At 47.4% G+C, this 23,259-nt stretch overlaps 1 long non-coding RNA gene across 3 annotated transcripts in view; it reads left to right on the top strand.

Moving 5' to 3' along the window:
• Nucleotides 1-3,981: 3,981 nt before the first annotated feature.
• The window catches only part of LOC121481327, a 117,054-nt gene continuing 97,776 nt past the window's right edge, over nucleotides 3,982-23,259 (top strand). For all 3 annotated transcript variants that reach the window (XR_005985259.1, XR_005985258.1, XR_005985257.1), the window contains exon 1: nucleotides 3,982-4,221. This is a non-coding gene — a long non-coding RNA (uncharacterized LOC121481327). The remainder of the gene's footprint in view (nucleotides 4,222-23,259) is intronic.

The following is a 23,259-nucleotide window of genomic DNA, read 5'->3' as shown; positions in this document are numbered from 1 at the left end:
TTTTCTTGTTTTCCATAGTGGCTGCGCTAGTTTACCTTCCTACCAACAGTGTACAAGCTTTCCCTTTCCTCCACATCTTCATTAGCATTTAGCTCTCATCTTTTTGATAAGAGCCATCCCAGCAGGTGTAAGGTGATATCTCGTTGTGTGTTTTCACACCACCCCTCCCCAAAGTGAAACATGGGAGTATGGATGTGGTAAGTGAATTTGGAGTGAATCCTTTCACAATGTATGTGTATATTGTACACATTAAATATATTACGATTTTATCTTTCAATCATACCACAATGAAGCTTAAAATTTTTTTTAAAAGACTAAGAACAAAATAGAGTATATGTGAATTACCTAGAACTGTTCTTGGTTCAAAAACATTAGTTAAAAGAGGCATACAGTGTTGAAAGCTTAAGCTCAGGGGATCCCTGTGTGGCTCAGCAGTTTAGCAGCTGCCTTTGGCCCAGGGCGTGATCCTGGAGTCCCGGGATCGAGTCCCACATCAGGCTCCCTGCATGGAGCCTGCTTCTCCCTCTGCCTGTGTCTCTGTCTCTCTCTCTGTCTCTCATGAATAAATAAATAAGATCTTTAAAAAAAAAAAAAAAAAAGAAAGCTTAAGCTCGTGGCTGGACTTGCTGGGGCCAGTTCTGGCTTTGTCATTTATAACTGTAACTTAGGGCAAGACACTGTCTGGATGCCTCAGGTTAACCCAAGACAGTACAGGCTGGGGTTGTACTGTCAAGGGGATGTCAAGCCTTGGGATCTGAATGGTTCCCCCTCTGGACTGGACTGCTCTGCTTCACTCCTTGTATCATTAGAGTCCTGGCTAAAGGAGAGAGGCAAGAGCAAAGTGAAGGGGGTGAGGATTTATTAAGATCTACTGTGGGGATCCCTGGGTGGCGCAGCGGTTTGGCGCCTGCCTTTGGCCCAGTGCGCGATCCTGGAGACCCAGGATCGAATCCCACATCGGGCTCCCGGTGCATGGAGCCTGCTTCTCCCTCTGCCTGTGTCTCTGCCTCTCTCTCTCTCACTGTGCGCCTATCATAAAAAAAAAAAAAAAAAGATCTACTGTGTTCCATATTCTTTCATTTAATCAACAAGAATTTAATTGAGTACCTCTCATGTGTTAGGAGACACTCTAGTTGCAGCCAAGATAGAAGAGGATCCTCAGGAATCACATTCTCATGGGGAAGAGAGACAAGAGGCAAGTGATAAATAGGGTGATTTCAGATTGTGGCTTCACCTTGGAAGGGACTGGAACACCATCTCTGGGTTGGGTGGTCAGGGAAAGCCATCCTGAGGGGGTTGCATCTGAGATCTGAAGGGTGATGAGGAGAAGTCAGCCCTGTTAAGATCTGAGGGAAGATCATTCCAGGCCCTGGATTAGGACTTGGTTATATTATCTCATGTAATTTTTTTTTTTTAAAGACTTATTCATTCATTCATGAGAAGCAGAGAGAGAGAGAGACAGGAAGAGGGAGAAGCCGGCTCCATGCAGGGAGCCTGATGGGAGACTCCATCCCAGGACCCTGGGATCATGCCCTGGGCCGAAGGCAGATGCTCAACCACTGAGCCACCCAGGCGTTCCTATCTCATGTAATCTTCTTCTTCTTCTTCTTCCTCCTCCTCCTCCTCCTCTTCTTCTTCTTCTTAAAGATTTTTATTTATTCATGAGAGACCCCATTATTTTATTTATAAATGAGAGACTCTCATTTATTCATGAGAGGGAGAAGCAGGCTCCCTGCTGGGAGCCTGATGTGAGAATGGATCCCGGGTCTCCAGGATCACACCTTGGCCTGAAGGTGGCGCTAAACCACTGAGCCACCTGGACTGCCCCCATGTAATCTTCACAATAGCCTCAGATGTAATTATCCGCTTCTGTAGATGAGGAAACTTGACACTAAGAGGTCACTTGCTTGGAGAAAGTAGTAGGGACGAATTGAGCCCAGGTAATCAGACACAAAGAACCCTCTGGGTAGTGTTTTCCTGAGGAAAATAAAAATAAAAGCCTAGCATTTTATCTCCTAGAAATTAAAGATTGGTAATGCTTGCAAATGATGCAGTCTTAAAAACAATTCTTCCCCTAAGACAGTCTTTTTTTTTTAAGATTTTATTTATTTATTCATGAGAGACACAGAGAGAGGCAGAAGTAGAAGCAGATTTTCCACAGGGAGTCTAATGTGGAATTCGATCCCAGGACCCTGGGATCATGGCCTGAGCCAAAGGTAGATGCTCAACCACTGAGACACCCAGACATGCCTCCCCTAAGAGAGTCTTTAAGGCAGGTTTCCTCCTTCCACACCTTTCCCTGGGCCAGCTTCACAGTCAGGAATGTCTTTCCTGCTTTTCTGTGCCCATCCGTACCCCCGTCCTTGGGCCCGAACTCCAGCTCCACTCCCCAGGAAACCTGCCAGGAGGACTCCGAGCCCTGGTGGATCCACGACGTGCCTTCCAGAGAGGAAAAGAGCTTTGTCCAGGTCACTCAGCTGCAGAGGGGTGTCAGAGCCAGGAGGAGAGACATTGAACAAGCCTGAGAAATATGTAGGGTGCTCTGAGAATCAAGGGTCCCAGGCCACAGGGTGGCCCAGAACCAAACGCAGCCACTGACCTGGGGCCGACAAAGAAAAGTGCTAAATAGCGATTCCAATCAGTCTTCCTTGTGACCCTCTTGTCACTCCCTTAAGGGCACCCCAAGCTGCTCTGGCCTGGCTCCCCCTAAGCCCCATGGGCAGCTGTGAGCTGCTTTTTGCAGGCCCTGGTTCCCGCCTCTCCCTCTCCCAGCTGCTCAGATTTCCTTCTGGGAGGAAAGAGTGGTTCTTTTCTTTCTTTTCTTTTCTTTTCTTTTCTTTTCTTTTCTTTTCTTTTCTTTTTTTCTTTTTCTTCTTCTTCTTCTTCTTCTTCTTCTTCTTCTTCTTCTTCTTCTTCTTCTTCTTCTTCTTCTTCTTCTCCTTCCTTCCTTCCTTCCTTCTTCCTTCCTTCCTTCCTTCTTCTTTCTTTCTTTCTTTCTTTCTTTCTTTTCTTCTTCTTTTTTTTTTTTTTTTTTTTTTGCAGAGATGCCTCTATTCTTGTGGCCATAGATTACTCCTGACACCTAATTACTGTATATCATTGTGCCATAAAATGACGATTGGAGGTGTCATTGTCCGAAATTTGTGCTAATAAAATACGTGTTCTTTTTGTTTTCCTCCTCTGCATTCATCTGGGAGAAAAGACAGACAAATTTATTCTAACTTTTCAGAGGAACTTTAAAGCACAGGAACAGAGGAGTTTAGAGGTGGGTGGTTTTAAAAATACCCTGCAGAGGCGGGAGGCCCCAGCCAAGCTGATTTTGTGTGGCCTGGGGAGAAAATGGAGACCTTGGGGGAGACACTGAGGCTAACCTGCCTTTCTCTGCCTTTGCCACCATGCCTAAACCCCTCCTCCCTGGTCTCTTCCCTCCCCATGACCTGCTGTCCTCACAGCACCCCTCCACCAGCCGCCAGCCGGGTTTCTCTAAGAAAGTGCAGGAATGTGGTGGGCAAGGTTCCCCTTTCAGGGTCACCCTGACTAGACTTCAACTGGCCTCTGCATTTGGTCAGCCCCGTAACCTTGGGTAAGTGATGCCACCTCAGGAGTCTTGGTTCTGTCCCATAGGAAACAGGGAATAGCAAATACCATCTTTACCTGGCAGGGCTGCGATGAGGATTAAAGGTAGATCAGCCCTAAAGGTAAAGTACCTACTAAGGGCTGACGTAAGAGACGCTCAGCAAATGCTGCTCCTTTCTCCTCCCTTGGAAGTCCTGCCAGTTCTCAGAGGGCCCTGAGCCCTAGCATCACCCCTAACCTTATTACAGTGTCCCCTCCTACAAGCTGCTGCAATCTGCAGCCAGTGGGAAAACATTCTGATGAAACAGGTTGGCAGCAGGGGACACGGGTCCACTTAGGCCCCCACGAGGCACCAGCACGGACATTGTGAAAGAGCAGTTTCATCAGTGGGCAGAAGCAGAAAAGCCGGCCTGTCCCACTGCCCTCCCTGCACCTTTGCCCTCGACGAGCTCCCTGCAACCTCTGAAAGGGGTTTGGTCCTCTGCCTCCTGAGGGAGCCCCCTTCCCTTCAGCTCTCACAGAGCAAAGCTTTCCTCTGCACCGTGGGAGTGGGACTCTGGACCAAGAGGACTTGTCTGTGAATCAAAACCAACCTGCAGGTGATTCCTGGACTTAGGAGGCGAGGACTCGAGGACCGCCAGGCAGGTAGGAGGCCAGGGCTGCCATGGGAGAGCCCTTACCCCATCTCACCTGTGCCCGGCTGATACCTCACCTCCCGGGCCCTGAGCATTTTTTTCAGCCCTGGCTCGACGTGTTTGTTTCCTACTCTGGGATCTGGGTCTGGGGCCCCGGGTGGCTCAGTGGTTGAGCATCTGCCTCTGGCTCAGGTCGTGATCCCGGGTCCTGGGATCGAGTCCTTCATTGGGCTCCCCCTTCGAGGAGCCTGCTTCTCCCTCTGCCCATGTCTCTGCGTCTCTCATGAATAAATAAATACAATTTAAAAAAAGGAGAGGGATCTCTGTGTCCTGGACTCCTGCCTCTAGCACTTTCCTCTGCCAGCCCCAGGGTCAGAGGCTCTGTTTGGGTCTGGGCCACCCTCTGGCCTGGAATCCTCTCAGTACCTTGCATGATCCTCAGGCTTGTCCCATGTCTCTGCTAGGCTGGCAGCCTCATGAGGGCAGCGGTGGGGTCAGCCTGTGCCCTGCTGTCGCCCAGGTGTCTAGTACTGTGCTCGCACACAGTAGGTGTTCAGCAAACAATCACGGTAACAATGACGTGGGCTTGCCACGTGCCAGGCACCGTTCTGAGTGCTTTACATATATTGGCTCATAAAATCCTCACCACCATACTGTAACCCGGGTGCTGCTATCACCCCAGGGTAGTATGGCAGTTGAGTGCAGTGACCTCCGAGCTAGACAACCTGGATTTCTGTCCTCGCTCCAGTGGCTCTTTTCTGTGTGACCTTGGTTCAGTTACTTAGCCTTTCTGTGCTTCACTGTTAAACGGGGATAACCGCACCTACTTCAGAATAGGTGGCTGTGTGGCTAAACGGGTTCAGATACATAAGGTGTATTGTCCCAATTCTGGTGGCAAAAATGGAGACAGAGTTTTGGTGACTTATGCAAGGTCACACAGCTGAGGAGGGCCACAGGTGCCACTTAAACCCGGGCAGTGGGGCTCTGGACTCAAGGCTCTTAACACCCCCCCCCCCCCCCCGGGTCACCTCCTGAGGAACTGGAGGCACAGCCTAGGCCTCTCCTCATCTGGAACCTGCGTCTGCGAAGGGTGTCAGGCCGCCCAGTCCCCGTGGGCTCCCCCAGTCCCCGTGGGCTCCCGGGCTCCCACGCCTGAGGCTCCCGGCTGGGCGGCTGAGCTCACCAGGCCGGCGGGCGCGGCCACGGGGGGTCGCGTCGGGGCCACGGGGGCCGCGGTCGGGGCGTGGGGGCCCCCTGGGCCGGGCCAGCAGGGGTCAGCCGCGGCCGCCGTGGGCCCAGGGTGAGCGGCTGAGAGGCGCGGACGCCCCGGGGACTGGGCGCGGGGAGGACTCCGGGGGTCAGACGCCCCGAGGCCGGATCCAGGGGGGTCAGACACCCCAGGGCGGACCCGAGGGGTCATTCCCGAGGCCTGACCCAAGCCCCGGCATAGGGCGGAGGCCCCTCCCAAGGTCGTCCAGGGCGGGACTGAACTCCCTTTGTCCCCTGCTCTTTCTCGAAGGCCAAGAGGCCCATTCAAGGGGTTGTGGAAACCAGGAGGTCCGGGCCCCCGGGAGGGTCCGCAGGACGTCTGGGTCCGGGTCCGGGAGTACTAGACTGCTGTGTGACCTCGGGCCGACCGTCGGCCCCCTCTAGTTCTAGTGTCCGTCCAAGGAGGAGGCTCCGGCGGCCGGCGCGTCCCCTGGTTTTAGGATGATGCCTCTGTGATTACGGCGCTGCCGGGCCACAGGCCACCCCGAGGGCGTCAGCCCGGGTCACAGCCTCCCGGATTGCCGCGTGGGCGGGGGCCCAAGCCTTCTCGAGCGCGGCGCAGAGCTGCAGGGCTGCAGGGAGCAGGGCGCAGGGAGCAGGGCGCAGGGGTGCAGGGAGCAGGGCGTAGGGAGCAGGGAGCAGGGAGCAAGGAGCAGGGCGCAGGGCGCAGGGAGCAGGGCTCAGAGAGCAGGGCGCAGGGGTGCAGGGAGCAGGGAGCAGGGCATAGAGGGAGCAGGGCACAGGGCGCAGGGAGCAGGGCTCAGGGAGCAGGGCGCAGGAGCGCAGGGAGCAGGGAGCAATGAGCACGGAGCAGGGAGCAAGGCTCAGGGCGCAGGGAGCAGGGCGCAGGGGCGCAAGGCCACAGGGCTGAGGGCGCAGGGCACCCGGCGTCCGGCAGGGGGCGCTGCTGCACCGCGCGCGGCTCTGCCGCGCGTCTTCCCCAGGACGGTGTGGACGCGGCGGGCACCCAGGGGCCGGCGGCCCGAGTCCGGCAGCGCCCCCCGCCCGCGTGGCCGCGCTCGGAGGGCCGGGCTGCGGCGGCGGGGCTGGGAGCGAGTCTCGGGCTCGGTCCGTGGGTGGGGACCGCGCTGCGGCGTCTCAGCGGGCGCGCGGGGGGGTCAGGCCTCCTGTGACCTTGAGGGGTCGCGGCCCCGGCGGCTGGTTCCCGCCCCTGGAGGGAGCGGCCCGAAGAAGCCGGGAGCCTCACACGTGAAAGTGCTCCGCGCAGTCTGAGGCTCGGGCCAGATGCAACTCCAAAGGCTTTTATTGAAAAATGGCCAGACGCTGCTCGCTCAGGCCGCCTCCCAGCTCCGCACCCTGGGAGCAGCTGCGAGTTTAGCTTTTTAATTTGTATTTTCTGATGTTTACCTACATAATTACATAATTCACGCGCTTATACCGCTACCTCCTTCCTACCTTCCCACCTTCAGACTTCTGTCGCCCTCCTGCTGGAATCCAGGAATCAGCGGGGTCGCAGCCCCGCCCTCCTGCCCGCAGTGCCCGGAGCACTATTTTTAGGTAACTCAGCCATCCGCATTCCTATTCGGAAAATGTGGCTCTTTATTCCCCCAAAAGCTCTGTCAGAACTGCCGCCACTTCTCTTCCCACACAAAAATTCCGTCATTCTCCCAGGGCTGTACCCTCTAGACCACAGCGCCCAGCTGTCCGCAGCAGCTCTCCCCTCCAGCGCTTTCTCCCACTCCCTGTTTCTTCGTCCTCTGTCTCCTTACTCTCTGCCTTTGGAAACTCCAGTTGCTTCCTAAGAAATTGGTCAGAGGTGGGACATTTTCATGTATGTGGACTTAATCTATATCCTACCCTTGTACTTGGTCAGTGATTCAGCGAGGCAGAGAATTCTGGTTGGAAAGGATTCTCCTTTAGAGTGTCCGTGTTCTGCTCCACTGTCTTCTGCACCTATTACCCTTCAGAAGTCTCACGCCTTGTGATTTCTCTTTGTATGTAACTGTTCTCTTTCAGTATTTTAGGATTTTCTTTTTGTCCTTGGAATTCTGGAATTTCTAAACCCATGTGACATATTGGTGACTTTTGTCATTCATTGTGCCAGGGCCCAGATGGGTCTTTTCAACCTGGAGACTTGTGTCCTTCAGTGCCACGAAATTTAAAAAAAAAAAAATTAATAATTGCTTCTCTCTGTGTCCTCTCTGGAACTCCTAGGAGGTGGATCCAGAGCCTCTAGGATTGATCTTCCAGGTCTCTTTTCTTTTTCCCTTGGCCTTATCTTTCTGTTCTACTCTCTAGATTATTTCCTTGAATTTATGTCTTGATTCTTCCATTGAATTTTTTATTTCAGATATTTTATTTTTAAATTTACATGAGTTCTTATTTGTTCTCTGCCTCTCTCCTCCCCCCACCCCAACACAGATACAGCCTCTTTATTTATCTCTCTGACTTTATTACTTAGTGTCTTCCCCCTCCTGTGCGCTCACTTATCTCCGTATCCTTAGGTTTCTCTGCTGGTTTGGCTAGTTTATTGGTCTAACTTTGGCTCTGTGTCCCTCTTCACCAATCAAGGGTTCTCTGATGTTCAGTGTTCCTAGGCTTTTGTCCATAGTTAAGGATAAGGGTCCAGGAAGTTGCCTGACATTGGGTGTGCTGTGAAGGCAGATGGCTCAGTTTCTCTTCAGGTGGGCTAGGCAGGGCCTGGTCTTTTGGTCATCATTATTAACAAGGTGAGGCTTTTCCTCTGGCACTGCTCTGTTTCTGCAGTAGAGCAGGATGGATGTGGTTAAGAGAATGGGTATGGTTAAGAGGATGGATTCTGGACCTAGACGATCTGGGTTTGAATCCCAGCTCTGCCACTGAGTAGCTATATGACCTCGGACAAGTCACTTAATCTCTCTGTGCCTCAGTTTCCAACCGTGAACTAGACCTAATAAGAATATTAGCCTATGGCCTGTTGAGTTCATATACATAAACTCTTAGCCTGGAACATAGTGAAGTTCTGGGGGGTCACTATAGCCACATTCTCTATAAAGTAGGGAAGAGCGCTGCGAGTGTAACTGTTCCCCAGGCAGATTTTCAGGGCAGATTAGTGAGGACAGATTTTCAGGCCTTTCTAGCCTGAAAATTTCATCTCTTACCACCACCACCCCCAGCCCCTTCCCACCTCATTGATACATCTTTTACAGGTCTTGTCTAGGTCAGTAGAAACTAGTGCAAGTTTTTCATTGAAAGAATTATTTCAAATGAGAAATCATTAAAAAATGAAAGACATTGTAAACATTTTATTTTAACTTAAAACCTACAGGTGCCTCCTCCCCTTTCTTTGAGTATGGGTCTGTTAACTGGAATTCTATAAGGTCTTTCTTGCACAAACCTCAGTGCATAAAGCATTGTCTATCATTTCCTGGTTCAGCTTATTTTATAGATCAGGAACTTATGGAATGATCTGAATACAGATTCCTTCTAGATTTATATAATTTCCTCCCAATCTGTTACAATTGCTTGTCTGTAACTCATCTGAACATTTTTTTTTAACAATCTGCCTTCACTGAGTATTTCAACTTAGTTTTCAAGAAACAACTCCCTTTTTACAATCGTATTTTATTGGTTTATTAATATTAAATTGAATCACATAATTACAAAAGCAAGAATAACTGGCATAAACAGGTTTGGGAATAAGCAATTGTTTCTGGGAAGGCAGACAGATTAACTAGAGGAGATGTAAAGGGGCATTTTCAGGAACATCCTGCCAGACGAGGGTATCTAGCCCATAAAGTTTGTATGGAGAATGGTGAGTGTGGCTGTTCTGAACATCCTCATTGGGTGGTGGTGGAGCATGAGAGCTTAGGTTATGTTGTGGGTTCCAGCATTCTGCCAAATAAGTACTACTCACTCCTCTATCCCCTTTCAATCTTAAAGAAATCTGTTGAACTCTCTCATCCATTAATGACTCCTTTTCCTTTCTTCCTATCCTCTGGGTTTATATCTTCTCCTTTCCACTGTCATTTTTAGGGGAGGAGGTATAGAGAGGGAGAAAAAATAAGCATTAGAGTTCAAACTGCCATTTTTATCCAGATAATTCTCTTATTTAAGACTCTCAACCTTCAGGGAGTAGTAGACCCTACTTTTATCTCCACAAAGGCCATTCAGCTAGTATTGACAGAAGCAAGTCTCAAACTCAGGTCTGGTAGGGGCTGTAGTGGATACTGTGGTACTGTGCCCAGAGCCCCTTCCTGGAGTCGACACCCGCTTGCTGCTGGGAGTGTTGGTTGCTGATGCCTCACTGGAGGTTGTCTTTGGCTACAAGAACTGCTTTATTCCTTTTTTTTAAAAAAAAGATTTTATTTACTTATTCATAGAGACACACAGAGAGAATGAGAGGCAGAGACACAGGCAGAGGGAGAAGCAGGCCCCATGCAGAGAGCCCGACATGGGACTCGATCCAGGGTCTCCAGGATCACACCCAGGGCTGCAGGCGGCACTAAACCGCTGCGCCACCGGGGCTGCCCAAGAACTGCTTTATTCCAGTGCATGCTTCATCTTGATGATTGTTCTGGCTAATGACTGGCTGATGGAGGGATATGCAAGCTCAATCCGCTTTCCTTAATTTGGGACAATTCCGAGGGGTCATCCCAGCTTCAAAGCTCTTCTGTGGGATTAGTTGCAATTCTTTATGGGTCATCTTGTCCCTCTGCCCAGTTACAGGTGTGACACCAGAGAGCACTCCCCAGTAAGCCTTCTTCATGAAATGACTCCTTACTTTAGAGTCTGTTTCTAGAAGCCCAACATAAGGCAGAGGCTGTGGTTTTTGATCTTCTGCAGCCTCTGGAAACCCAGAGCTCCCAGGCCATCTTGGGGTAGGATTCATTAGCAAAAGGAAAACTGGTCTGAGGATGGTTGTTGTAGAATTTAGGACCCAGTGGGGGCTGGTGTTTCTGCAGGAGGGGCAGGGATGGCGTGTCCCCTCGTGTGGTTGGAGGGCAGGGTGGTGCATGGTGATGAAGCTGAGCAGGCAGGCACTGTACAAGTCCAGGTCCTGGAGGGATTTGTAATAAGAGGGTTTTACACAGGGAGTGGCAATGATCAGATCTGGGACTGAGGAAGATGCGCTTGACTCTAGGATGGGTAAGTGGGGGCCAGGTGAGGGAGGGAGGGCAGAGAGGAGGCTGCTATGGTGGTCCAGGAGAGAGAAGAGAAGGCCTGGACCAGGGCAGGGAGGATACAGATATGGTCTTAGTGATGGACTTCTTCCCACCCAGCACCCCAATCCCTACTACCTCTACTTTCTAATATGCCACATCATTAACTTACTTGTTACGGTTATTGCCTGTCTCCCTCTACTACAGTGTAAGCTCCACAAGGGCAGGGATTTCATCTGTTTTGTTTATTGACATGTTCTCAACAATAGAAGGGTGCCTGGCACATGGCAGGTGCTCAGTAAATAATTGATGGATCTTGTGAGGTGTGGGGGATTGGACATATCATCAGTTAGGCCCCTTTGGTTTCTGCCTGGGTGCCTGGATGGATGGTGGGGGCTCCTCAGTGTGAGGTCAGGAGGAGGGGCCCCATTTTGTAGGTGCTGAGGTTTAGGGATGGGAGATGGAGAGAGTTGCAAGTGTTGATGTCCCACAGATCTCACTTCTCCTAGACTTGAATTGTTCAGTATTGCTAGGGGCTGCGGATTTTCCATAGGGTGACCAGAGGACTTGGGGTGAACAAGGCTTCAGTAGGTTCCTAGCTTAAGATGCTACTTATCTTTTGCCTCCTTGGCCCAGTCCCTCTCAGCTGAGAACTCTCAGCTCTGAGCTCTGCTGGTGGCTGTAACATGAAGGAGCTCTGTTTGGTGGGCAACTTCAGCTCTCTCTGAGCCTCAGTTTCTCTCTGTCAGGTGAGGTGAATTGTTTACTCTGAAAAGCCTTCCTGGTCCCCCTGCCAAGGTCTCCTCCCTTCTTTGATGGTGTCTAAGGTACCAAATACTGAGTCGCATTTCAGTCACCACAGGACTGGGGAAGCTGTCCCAGATACGGAACTAACTTATGGCCGGGAAACCTAGGGAGGAGAGAAACACTGACTTTCCTGCATAGGAAGCATAAAGGAGGGAGCTCTCCATGGTAGTGTTGGAAATGGTTTGTTTGCTTCATTTTGAAGTTTTTCTTAAATGACCCCGATATGCTCTTTCCAAGATGCACTGATTTGTGATGGATGTTTAAATGAGGGGGTATGGCATCTCAAAGTCAATACGTGCAAATCTCAACTCATCACCGTTCCACCCCAATGGTTTCTCATGCTCTCTTAATGGGATCACCATCCTCCACCCAAATGATTGTAACCTCCTCCTGCTTCTTTATTATCTTTCTTTGTTGCTTGGAAAGATTTTTATTTTGCCTTTGCTCTTTGAAAGAGGTTTTATTATGGTAAATTCAAACTCATACAAAAGTAGAAGGATATTTGAGAGAATAATGAACTCCCATGTACCTATCACCGAGCTTCAACAGTTGTCAACCCATGGCCTATCTTGTTTCATTTACTCCTGTCCACTCTCTCCATCCTACCGTGCTTCCAGATTATTTTCAAGAAAAGCCTAGGCAGCATGTCATCATGTGTATAAATTTAAGGATGCATTAAAATACCTAAGTATAGAAATAAGCCAGTCCAAAAAGACAAACACTGTATAGTTCCACTTATATGAGGTACTTAATCAAAATCATAGAGACAGAAAGTAGAATGGTAGTTGCCAGGGGCTGGGATGGGGGGAGGATGGGGAGTTAATTGTTTAATAGGGGTAGAGAATTTCAGTCTTATAAGATGGAAGGAGTTATGGAGACAGGCAGTGGTGATGGTTGCACAACATTATGAATGTGTTTAATACTACTGTGTTAAAAATGGTTAAGATGGTAAATTTTATGTCATATGTATTTTTCCACAATAAAAAATGGAAAAAAATACATAACTATAACGTCATTACATACTTAAGAAAATAACAAAAAATTCCTTAATATCACCAAATACATGGTGTTCAAATTTCCTAGGTTAATTCATAATTTAATTTCTTTTACACTTTGACTCAGAATTCAAATAAGTTCCATATCCTGTAATTGGCTATTGGTGTCTTTTAAGTCTCTTCTAATCTGTAGAATACCCTCTCCTCTTATTTTTCTTCAGCTATACATTTGTTGAAGAAACTGGGTTGTTTCTCCTGTTGCCCACATCTGGACTTTGCTGACTGCTGTGTCCCGTGGTGTCACTTAATATATTTATCTGACCTTGTATTTCCTGGATATCAGTGGTTAAATCGAGAGCCCTCATCAGCTTTTTTTTTGTGAGCAAGAACAGTTCAGAGGTGGTGGGTGAAATTTTATCTTCATTTGCACACAAATGCACAAATGTCTAATCATTGTGTCTCTTGTTGTTAGCAGCCATCCAGCATCATTACCTAGATCAACAGCTTCTTCAGAGTTTGTAAAACAGTGATGTTCTAGTTTTATCACCTTCTATTTGTTCTTTAGCTGGACTCCTTATAAAGAATAACATCCTCTCATTAACTATTTGGATATGCCAAGGCACAAGAAAGACAGGATAAGTGCTTGAGTCTTTCCATTTATATTCAGTTTTTAAAATGATGAGTTGGTTCCTTGGCGTTACCCAAAGGTGACCAATGAGATGATTATGTGTCATTACGAACTCGTGGATTTAAATAAGTATGATGTGTTTCAGTACATTTCAGTTTTTATCTTTGCTGGTGCTCAAATGGTCCCATCCCATCTTTGGTTAACAGGAACCTCTTCACCTTAGCTCCTGAATCCTTTTGACAGTGACCTCGGTAGTCTCTGCTAGCTGCCCTGCTTTCTCCGATGACAAGATGTTCCATTTCATACATCTCCTGTCTCAGACCTGCAAACAGCCATTTCCACAAGAGCTTGGGGTGGAAGGGGCTTCAATAGGTTCCTAGTTTAAAATGCAGCTTGCCTGTTGCCTCCTTTTCTTTTTAATGGGAAATGGTACTAGGTGTTATAGTCTGGTACTACGTGTTACATTATTTTTAATATTACATTCGATATATAGTAAAAGAGAATGTACCATATGTATAATTATGAAGCATCTTAATAAAATGGCTCCCCATCAGCCACCATCCAACCTAAAAATTGGAACATAAACAGCAACAGTAATTTTGTGAGCAAGAACAGTTCAGATTTGTGTTCATTTTGTGTGTGTCCCTCCTTCATCTCAGCCTTCACGCTCCATCTAAGGGGGTGGATTATGTATTTATCATTTTCTTGCTTAAAAAAGTTTTATCACATATGTGTATGTCCCTAAATATGCATTATTAGTTTATAGTTTGTTTTTGAGCTTTATAGAATGATATCATAAAGTAGGTTCTCTCTGTCATGCTTTGATTTTACTAAATGTAAATAAAAATAAATCTTAGAAATATCCTTTGTCTTTTATTTTTTAAAAGATTTTATTTATTTATTCATGACAGACACAGAGAGAGACAGAAGCAGAGACACAGGCAGAGGGAGAAAGAAGCAGGCTCCATGCAGGGATCCCGATGTGGGACTCGATCCCGGGTCTCCAGGACCATGCCCTGGGCCGAAGGCAGGTGCAAAACCACTGAGCCATCCAGGGATCCCCCTCCTTTGTCTTTTAAAGCTATAATTCATTTATTTCCAATGATATACAATATTCCACTGGGTGACTGTATCATAATTTATTTTATCATTTTCCTGTTTGTGAGCATTTGAGTTCCTCCAGTTTTTGCCATTGCAGATATTTTGCTAAGATAATGCTATTGCAGGTTTTCTTGTTCATGTCCCTGGAGCACATGTAACAGTGTCTGTCTGAGGCAGTGGTTATCAAACATTTTAGTCTCAAGATCCCAAAGACTTTTAATTTATGTGAGCTAGAGGTATAGATATTTACTATATTAGAAATTAAAACAAAAATGTAACCATTTTATTTATTAATTCATTTCAAATGCAATAACAAACTCATTATGTGTTAATGTAAATTATATAGTTTAAATGAAACATAACTGTATTTTTTGGGACAAATAAAATGAGAAGAATGACATTGTTTAAGTTTTTGTAAATCTCTCTAATGTCTGGCTTAAAAGAAGACAGCTGAGTTCCCATACCTACTTCTGGGTTCAGTCTCTTATATCTTATATCATGCACTCTGACAAACTCCACTGTATACTCATGACACGAGAGTGAAAAAAATAATATCAAACCTTTTAAATATATTACAAAAAGAATTTTGACCTCATGGATCCCCTGAAAATGTCTCAGGGTCGTCCCTGGCGGCCTGTGTAGGTTCTGACTAGCAGTGTCCAGCTTGTGCAAGTGAAGGAGCCCTCCCCATGGCCCAGCCCAGTTCTCAGCTCTGGGTTTGGGGCATAAGATGCATTTAAAAAATCAGTGTAACTGAGCCATTCCTTTTCTTAGTTCTTTCTTTACTCAGCAACTTGAAGGAGAGAGGTGAAGGCAGGGCAGACTTGGGGCACAATCATATCCGGTGGCACCTGTATTCACCCTGAATTCCAATAGCATCACCTGACCTACCAGGATATACATGCCCAGTGTTTATTCAGGTGGGCCTTAAATCTTACTGAGTCCTTGTACACATTTTGCTGAGGAGAGAGATTTTATATCATCACTACCAGCATCACCGTGACCATCATCATCACACAGCTTCTGTCCACACCATGTGGACCAGGTTTTGTGTTCTGTGTTAGGTACTTTATATGCAATAGTTTGTTGGGTCCTTGAATGACTTTATAGATCAAATGTTATTATCCCTGGAGGGAGAAAAATGAGGGAATTGAGACTCAGAGAGGGGATGTGATTATCCCAAAGTTGCACACCTGCTGATCTGTGGAGTAAAAGGTAGGGCCCAGTGCTCACACCTCTTGGTGCAGGACTGTGAGTGGCCGGAGCAGGAGGTCACCATCCCATGGCTAATGTGGTCTCAGGCTTTTTGAGAGAAATTGAAGCAAAGGGTGGGTTCAGTTCCCAGAGCCAAAGTCTGCAGACTTAACTGGCTCATCCTAATTCTAGACCACCACAAAAGCCACTTGCCCTTCCCTCACGGTACTGTTTGCTTCCTTGAGTAGGCTTTTGGAACCCAATGGGTATGGAAGCAGGAAGGGAGCTGGTAGGGTCTGTGTGACCCAGGGTTCACCACTTAAGCTTCCTGTTCCTCAGTTTCCTCTTCTGTAAATTAATACCAGGACCATCTCTGCCTCTTTCTTCAGGACTTTTGTGAGGAAAAGACAGTGTAAACAACAACCTTCATCTGTGTAATGCTTATATGTCAGGTCCTATACCAGTCTTTATACATTATCTCATTTAATCTTCTTGACAACCGTGTGCATGTAGTATATTATCTCCATTTTTCTGATGAAGAAACTGAGGCTGAGAGAAGCTGCATGACTAGCCCAAGATCTCTGGGCTGGGGAGCAGTAGAGCTGGAGTTTGAACCCAGGTCTCTTAGGCCGCTAAGAGCCTTGTAATGGTAATGATGGCAGCGTGTGATGGTGTGTATTGTGGTTTCATGTGAATATGGGCTCTGGGCAATGCTGGTTTGCAATGAGCCAAGCTGCTTGCAGGAGACAGATCAGGGTAGTCAGACCAGCTGATGATGTTATATTTGCCAAAAGATATGACAGAGAAGAGAAATAAAGGGTGTGTTCTCAGGAGGGATGGTGGGTGTTGGCAGAGGCAGCACACAGCAAGCAGCCATTGGGCACGTTGTCTGTGCTCTAAAGTCCAGCAATAGAGCCGACATAGTCTCACCCTCAGGGTGCTCAATCAGGGGGGACAGACATCCCAACAGACACCAGTCATGTACCATGTTCTATTAGGATGCAGAAGTTGTATTCCTAAGAAATCTTATGTTATAAGGAATAGAATTATAGAGACAATTGCGCCAATGGGGCAAAGCAAGTTAAGGGCTGGATAGTTGCAGACTCGCCATAACAAAGTTATTTTTCCTTCAGGAATGTCAATGATAAAGGTGCTTTTACAGCTATAAGTGTATGACTATAAAACCTGAACATCACAGAGCAAATCCAGACTTACACATCCCCATGCTTTGGCTCAAGAGGAATATTCTTTCTTTTGCTGTCCCTCCAGCACTGTCACTAGGGTAGGCTTCTCTCACCTTCCATTCACCTTAACCATCCGCTATTGGAGAACAGAGGGCCAAGCCTTGCTAAGGCATCCTAAAGACATCAGACACTGCCATCTCCAGCCTCCACCATGCCTCTTACTAGTTCCCCAGTAACAGACTCTTCCTCTCCACTGTGATATGTTCACTGCAAATTGTGCTCTCTAATGAAAGCATCACATCATACTGAGTTTATACTTAAAAAGCTTGCCACAGGAGAAATTCTTACCTGGTAAAAGAACAGAAATGAGAGTATGTGGAGGTAGTATTGTGTCACAATTAAGAGTGAGGACTCTAGAGCCAGTCTTCATTGTTTAAAATCCTAACTTTGCTACTTAGTAGCAGTGTGATCTTGGGCAAGTCACCTAGTCTTCTGTGTTTCATCTCTAAAATGGGGAAAATGATCATCCGTGGTTGTGAGGATTCAAAGAGGTAATGATTGTAAAGTCTTACAGAGAGCCTGGCACATAGTGAGCACTCAACAAATGTTACCTCTCCCACAGTGCTGAGGGAGGAGAGGTCCACTGAGCCTGGGCGGTGGGACACAGGGAGTGAGGAAAGTCACCTGGGGAGGATGAGAGACTGGAGCTGGATTTGAAGGGTGAATGGGATTGCATAGGAGGATGAGGCAGAGGGAACAGAGGGACATAGCAAGGCTCTTTTGAAGAGTCAGGCGTGGGGGGCAGGGTGTGGGAGGATGAGAGGTCGGATGTAGACCAGTTAGGGGTTGTTGCAGTGATCTGGATGAGGGTTGATGAGGCCAGCACTCAGCTATGGCCGTGAGGATGGGGACGAGTGGTGACTCCATGAGAGTTTGTCAAGTAATAGTTGCTTAGAAGATACCTGTATTCCCTGATCCTGGTGCCTAGTGCTTTGGAGCACGTAAGGAAAATGAACCGTGTCTAACCTGTTGGGGGTGTACACTCTATTTACAGACGTGAAGCTGACAAAGGTAACTTTGAATTGTCAAAACTTGAGAGTGAACTGGCTTGGGTTATCCTAGAGGATCCATAGAGGCCTCTATGGACTTGAACACTGTCATCTATGTCATCCCATCTCTGCTGGCTGTCACTCTCACTCTCCCACGCCATGTTTCACCTTTGCTTCCCACTGCATTTGACTTTAGTCTCTCAGGCAGGCTGGCCCCACCAGGCTAGAATCATAGCTGAAGCCAGATAAGGCTTATATTCACACATTCCAGCAACAAAGAAGTATACATGTCTGATTATGGCTTAGAGCAGTGGTTCTCACACTAGTGTACTCAGAATCACCTAGAGGGCTTGTTAGAACACAAACTGCTAGGTCCTAGAATTTCTGATTTAGTAGGTGTATTAGCAGCTAGAGCTGCCATAATGAAGTACCACTGACTGGGGTGGCTTAGACGACAGAGATTTATTTCCTTACACTTCTAGAGGCTAGAAATCTGAGATCAAGGTGTTCATAGGGTTGGGTAGGTTTCTTCTAAAGGCCTCTCTCCTTGGCTGTCTTCTTCTGGTGTCTTCACATGGTCTTCATCCTGTGTGTGTGTGTGTGTGTGTGTGTGTGTGTGTGTGTCCTAATCTCTTCTTCTATAGACTCTAGTTATATTGGATTAGGCCTACTTCAGTGACCTCACTTAAGCTTTATTACCTCTTTAAAGACCCTGTCTTCAAATATAGTCACATTCTGAGTACTGGGAGTTAGGACTTCAACAGATGAAATTGAGGGAAACACAATTCAACCCATAACTGTAGGTCTGCAGTGTGGCCTTAGAATGTGCTTTTTTTTTTTTTTTTTCTTTTTAAGATGTAGTCTCCATGCTTAGTTTGGAACCCAAATGCAAAGCTTGAACCCATGACTCTGAGATCAAGACCTGAGTGGAGATCAAGAGTCATATGCTTAACTGACAGAGCCACCCAGGTGCCCTAGAATATGCATTTTTAGTAAGGTCCCAGGTGATGATGGTTCAGGGACCACACTTAGAGAGCCACTGGCTTGGAGTGCTTACCTCTCTCCCTGGTACAAATGCACTGGAACAGAAGTGGACTTGGGCTCCAAGAATTATAATGTTAATTGAAAGGAACGCCAAATACTTGTAACTGGCAAAGGGGGAGAAGGATTAGAGCTGAGGAACTTTTTGGCATTTCCTGAATTACATGGTGCTGGTATTATGGCTTTTCAGTGTCAGTGGCAAGAGAGGTTTCAGATTTTCACATTGGAGACAACATGAACTCAATCCTGGCTTTGTCCTTTCTAAGCTAATTTTGAGCAAGCCACATAATAACTCTGGGTTTCAAATTTCTCATCTATAAAATGGGAGTGAAAATAATACCCATAGCGTAGTTGGAGTTAAATGTAATAATCTGTGTAACGGACCTGGCATTTAATATATGATAGCTATCACTGTTGTTGCCTGCCTCCTCTTTGCTCCTTATCAGGAATCTGCAAGGTCTACCTCCGTCTCTTGCTTCACCAGATCTGAGGACAAAATCCCAGAATCATAGAATCTCAGTATCTTAGGGTGAGTGACCCAGAGGATGATTAAATCTGAGTTCTCGCCGACTTCAGGGAAAACCCTTATGTGACAGATATGAAGCTCTCTCAGCTCATGCTGTGGGGGTGACTTTTCCACACTCTTCACTGGGCCTTGGGATGGAGGTCAAGGAGGTCAAGAACATCTCAAGAGTGTCATTTGTAGCCACCACTGCAAATTAGAAATTGTTGTGGCATTTATTTAAAGGTGCAGATTCCTGGGTCCTGCCCAAACCACCCAAATCAGAAACTTTATAACAGGACCTGGGGATCAGTATTTATAGAAAGCTTCATTAAAATTTTTTTTGTAAAAGATTTTATTTATATATTCACGAGAGACAGAGAGAAGCAGAGGGAGAAGCAGGCTCCCTACGGGGAACATGATGTGGGACTCGATCCCAGGACTCTGGGATCACGCCCTGAGCCAAAGGCAGACTCTCAACCAATGAGCCACCCAGGCGTCCCTATAAAAAGCTTTAGAAGTGTATGCCATGCAACCAGTCCTGAGGCCTCTGTGGTGGAGACCCATGTGTCCCTGTCCTCTAAACTTGAGAGGAACTGGAGAATGAGGGGCCAAAGGACATGAGTCAGAGGGGAAGAGCTAGAAGGGCTCAGGTTGGGGACAGATTGACCCGCGTGAATTGCCTCTCCTCTCTGAGGCTTTGTTTCCTCATCTTACAATCATGAATGATGAAAACTACTGACTTATGGAGTTGTTATGAAGATTATTCTTTTCTCCCATGGTCAGGCTTTCTCCATGAAGGAAAGTGAAGCCCCCAGGAGAGCTGGGCTTCAGGCATCTTTCTTGTATTCCCCACGGGGTTGAGGATGCAGATGGGGTCCTGTGGATGCCTGGTGATGGGCTGTCCTCTCCTCTCTATCTCCACAGGCATCAGATGGGGCTTCATCCTCTGCTGCCTGGGCTATGGCCCCAGCCTCCTTCTGCCTTTTGCCAGTCCCTCCCCTAGGTCATGCAGGGAGGAATACTGGCCCTTCCCAATGGTTCCTTCTCAGAACTCCACAAGGTTCCATGGGCACTTTGTCTCCATCACTGCCCTTGTACCTGGAGCCTCTCTTGCCAGTTATTCTGGGTCAGTCCTGAGTGGGCTACCTGGGGGTTTCTTTGGGCTTTGTTTCTTCTAGCTGTTAATCTCCTTCCTCCAAGAGGGCTAGTGCTGGATGATACAGACTCTGGCCTGGAACTCAACTCCAGAGCTTCCTTTAAAAAAAAAAAAGATTTTATTTATTTATTCATGAGACACACACACACACACACACACACACACACACAGAGAGAGAGAGAGAGAGAGAGAGAGAGAGGCAGAGACACAGGCAGAGGGAGAAGCAGGCTCCATGCAGGGAGCCCGATGTGGGACTCGATCTCAGGACCCCAGGATCACACCCTGGGCCAAAGGCAGATGCTCAACTGCTGAGCCACCCAGGGATCCCAGCTCCAGAGCTTCCTGAAGCCTGATTTGAAACTGGGTGAGCCAAGAAGAGACACTTGGAATCTTGGGGTGAAATTCCTAGCTAGGTGACCTGAAGCAAATTGCCTGTCTTTTTTAGGTGCCTCAGTTTCCTTGGGTATCAAATGAAGGGATGCTAGGATTGGTAGGGTTCTGTGAGAGAAACACTACCTGCAATTCCTGGAAAAGAGTTGTTCAATGAATGGAAGCACATATTATTGGGTGCACAACCTGCCTCCCTCACCAAGCTGGGAGCTCTCTGAGGGCAGGACTCTTCTCTGTAATATAATAGGTCTGTCTACCGAGCATTTCTTATGATCTGGGCAGAACTTCCACAGGATAAACAATTATACTTATTTCATAGGGTTGTGTGTGGATTAAATGAAGAGGTTTATCCCCATTTTACAGAAGAGGAAACTGAGGCTCAACTAGGTTAACTTCCTTTGTGGCTTTGTATTTCTCTGTCCCTACAGAGGGTCTAGCACAGGGCAGACACTTGAATAACTGAATTTGTAGTACTTGACAAAGTGGTGACTTGGCCCCCTTTGCAGGGCATGTGGGAGAGACCAGGCTTTCCAGGCTCTTCCCTTCTCTTTCCTGGCCTCCCCTGGCAGAAAAGGAGGGTGTGAACCCACTGCTGGGTTGGCAGCGAGGGCCTCAAGAGTCCAGAGGTCAAGTGTAGGGCAGGAGAAGCCCATCAGAAGCCCTGCCCTTGGTGGGGAACATTTCAAGGAGCCAAAGAGCAATCTCTGAAAGGCTGAGTCAGACTGAAGTGGAAGGTGGGGTGGAGAATGGTAATGAAATGTGCAAACTCCTGCCTCTACTCTGATGAGCAGAGTTTCCCGTTGATGGCCTTGTGAGCAGAGGGGCGCAGTGCTCCCTCGCTGCCTTCTGGTTGTTCCTCTTGTCGTATTTTTCCATAGATCTCTGCAACGGTGGGGGCACGCTTGTTTCATTTTACACAGAGGGCCACTGAGGCCCACAGAGGAGAAAAACCTGGGCACAAAGCCTGTGCAGGAGGAGAGCTAGGTGCAACACACCGAGTGCTGTACTTGGGATCAGATAGACCGTGATTCCTTCCGCTGCTGGCAGCACCATGACCTTGGACAAGTTACTTTAGCCTCTCTGAGCCTCAATTTGCTCATTTTAAAAATAGGAATATATATGTATATTGCACATATACATATATGTGTGTATTTTAAAATATTTTCTTTATTTGACAGAGAGACAGAGAGAGAGAGAGAGATAGAGAGAGAGAGAGTAAGCGAGCACAAGCAGGGGCAGTGGCAGAGGGAGAGGGAGGATTCCTCACTGAACAGGGAGCCGGACATGGAGCTTGATCCCATCCAAAAATGGGAACATTAGTTGTCTTCACCCTGTAGGGTTGACCTGGGGATTAAACGAGGAAATTAGTGTATCTTGTCTAGCACAGTGCCTGGCAAGAATAGATGTTTCGAGATGTGGATGCAATTGTGTGTGTGTGTGTGTGTGTGTGTGTGTGTGTTTTATCTTTGGTTCCTGTCTTTTTTTTTTTTTTTTCCAACTGCCCCAACTCCCTTTCAGCTCACCTTTTCTTGTTCTTTGGGCTCTTTGTACCATAGTGTGAGCATGTGGTTCTGCTACACAGATCTTGGTTTCAGAAGCAAGTGAGTGGAAGGAGAGTTCAGTGGACAGCTCAGAACCTCAGGAATCAAACCACACGAAATCCATCTCAAAGGAGACAGTGAATTGACCCGCAGGAGTAACCTGCTGGTTTCTGACTTCCTTTAGTGTGTGCAAGAGCTGAGGGAAGAAAACTGAATGCCGAGCTGGGAGACTGAGGTTCATGGCTGTGTGACTCTGGGCTGGTCCCTTCCCCTCTCTGGGCTTTAGTTTTCCCATCTAACAGTAAGGGGACAGGCCAGAGGAAGTTCTGATACTCTGGGTTTCTAATTTTATTCTAATTATATGTTTCAGGGAAGAACAACGAGGCCCTGGATAGGATGTGATGAATGAATCTTCTTAATGAGAAGTGGAAATCATTTGTGGTTGAGAGCTGTGCCTCAGATCAGAGTGACAGGATACATGGCCAGGCTATATTTTCCAGCAGATTAAGTTAAAAGCTGTGGCCCAAGACTCTGAAATATGAAGAAAAAGGAAGAAGATGACAGGATATTTTTTCAAAGAAATATTTTCCAGCCAAAAGGTGTAGCAGATCACTTCCAGGAATTTGTTCTTGTTCTCTATCAAAGGTGAAGAGTTCAGAATCTTCAAGGAAACAAAAAGCTGTGGGATGGAGTGAGGAAATCTGGCCCAGTGGCCTTGGGCCAGTTGCTGAATCCCTCCAAGCCCCAGTTTCCTCGTCTCTAAAATGGGGCTGGTCTTTCCACCTAGGCTGTTCATCGCAGGGATTAAATGAAGTATTGAGTATTCCCATCCTCCCTAACTAGGGAGATCTGAGTTCTGGTTCTGGTCCTGATAGGATGTGGCTGGTCCAGAAGGTCAAAGAGGTAATTAGGGGGATTTCCAGTTTCATGACCAGGATTGCCATTCTTTGCCAAGGGTGTAGCCAAGTGGATAACTTTACCATTTTGTTTCTTTACACTTATTTATTGAGCTAGGATTTACCAAACTCACGTCACATACCTAACATTTTGCTGGTTGCTGGGGTGGACAAAAGCCCCTCCTACAAT

The sequence above is a fragment of the Vulpes lagopus genome, chromosome 23 (genome assembly GCF_018345385.1).
Source record: "Vulpes lagopus strain Blue_001 chromosome 23, ASM1834538v1, whole genome shotgun sequence".
Lineage (NCBI taxonomy): Eukaryota > Metazoa > Chordata > Mammalia > Carnivora > Canidae > Vulpes > Vulpes lagopus.
This window is presented reverse-complemented; position numbering and strand designations above follow the sequence as displayed.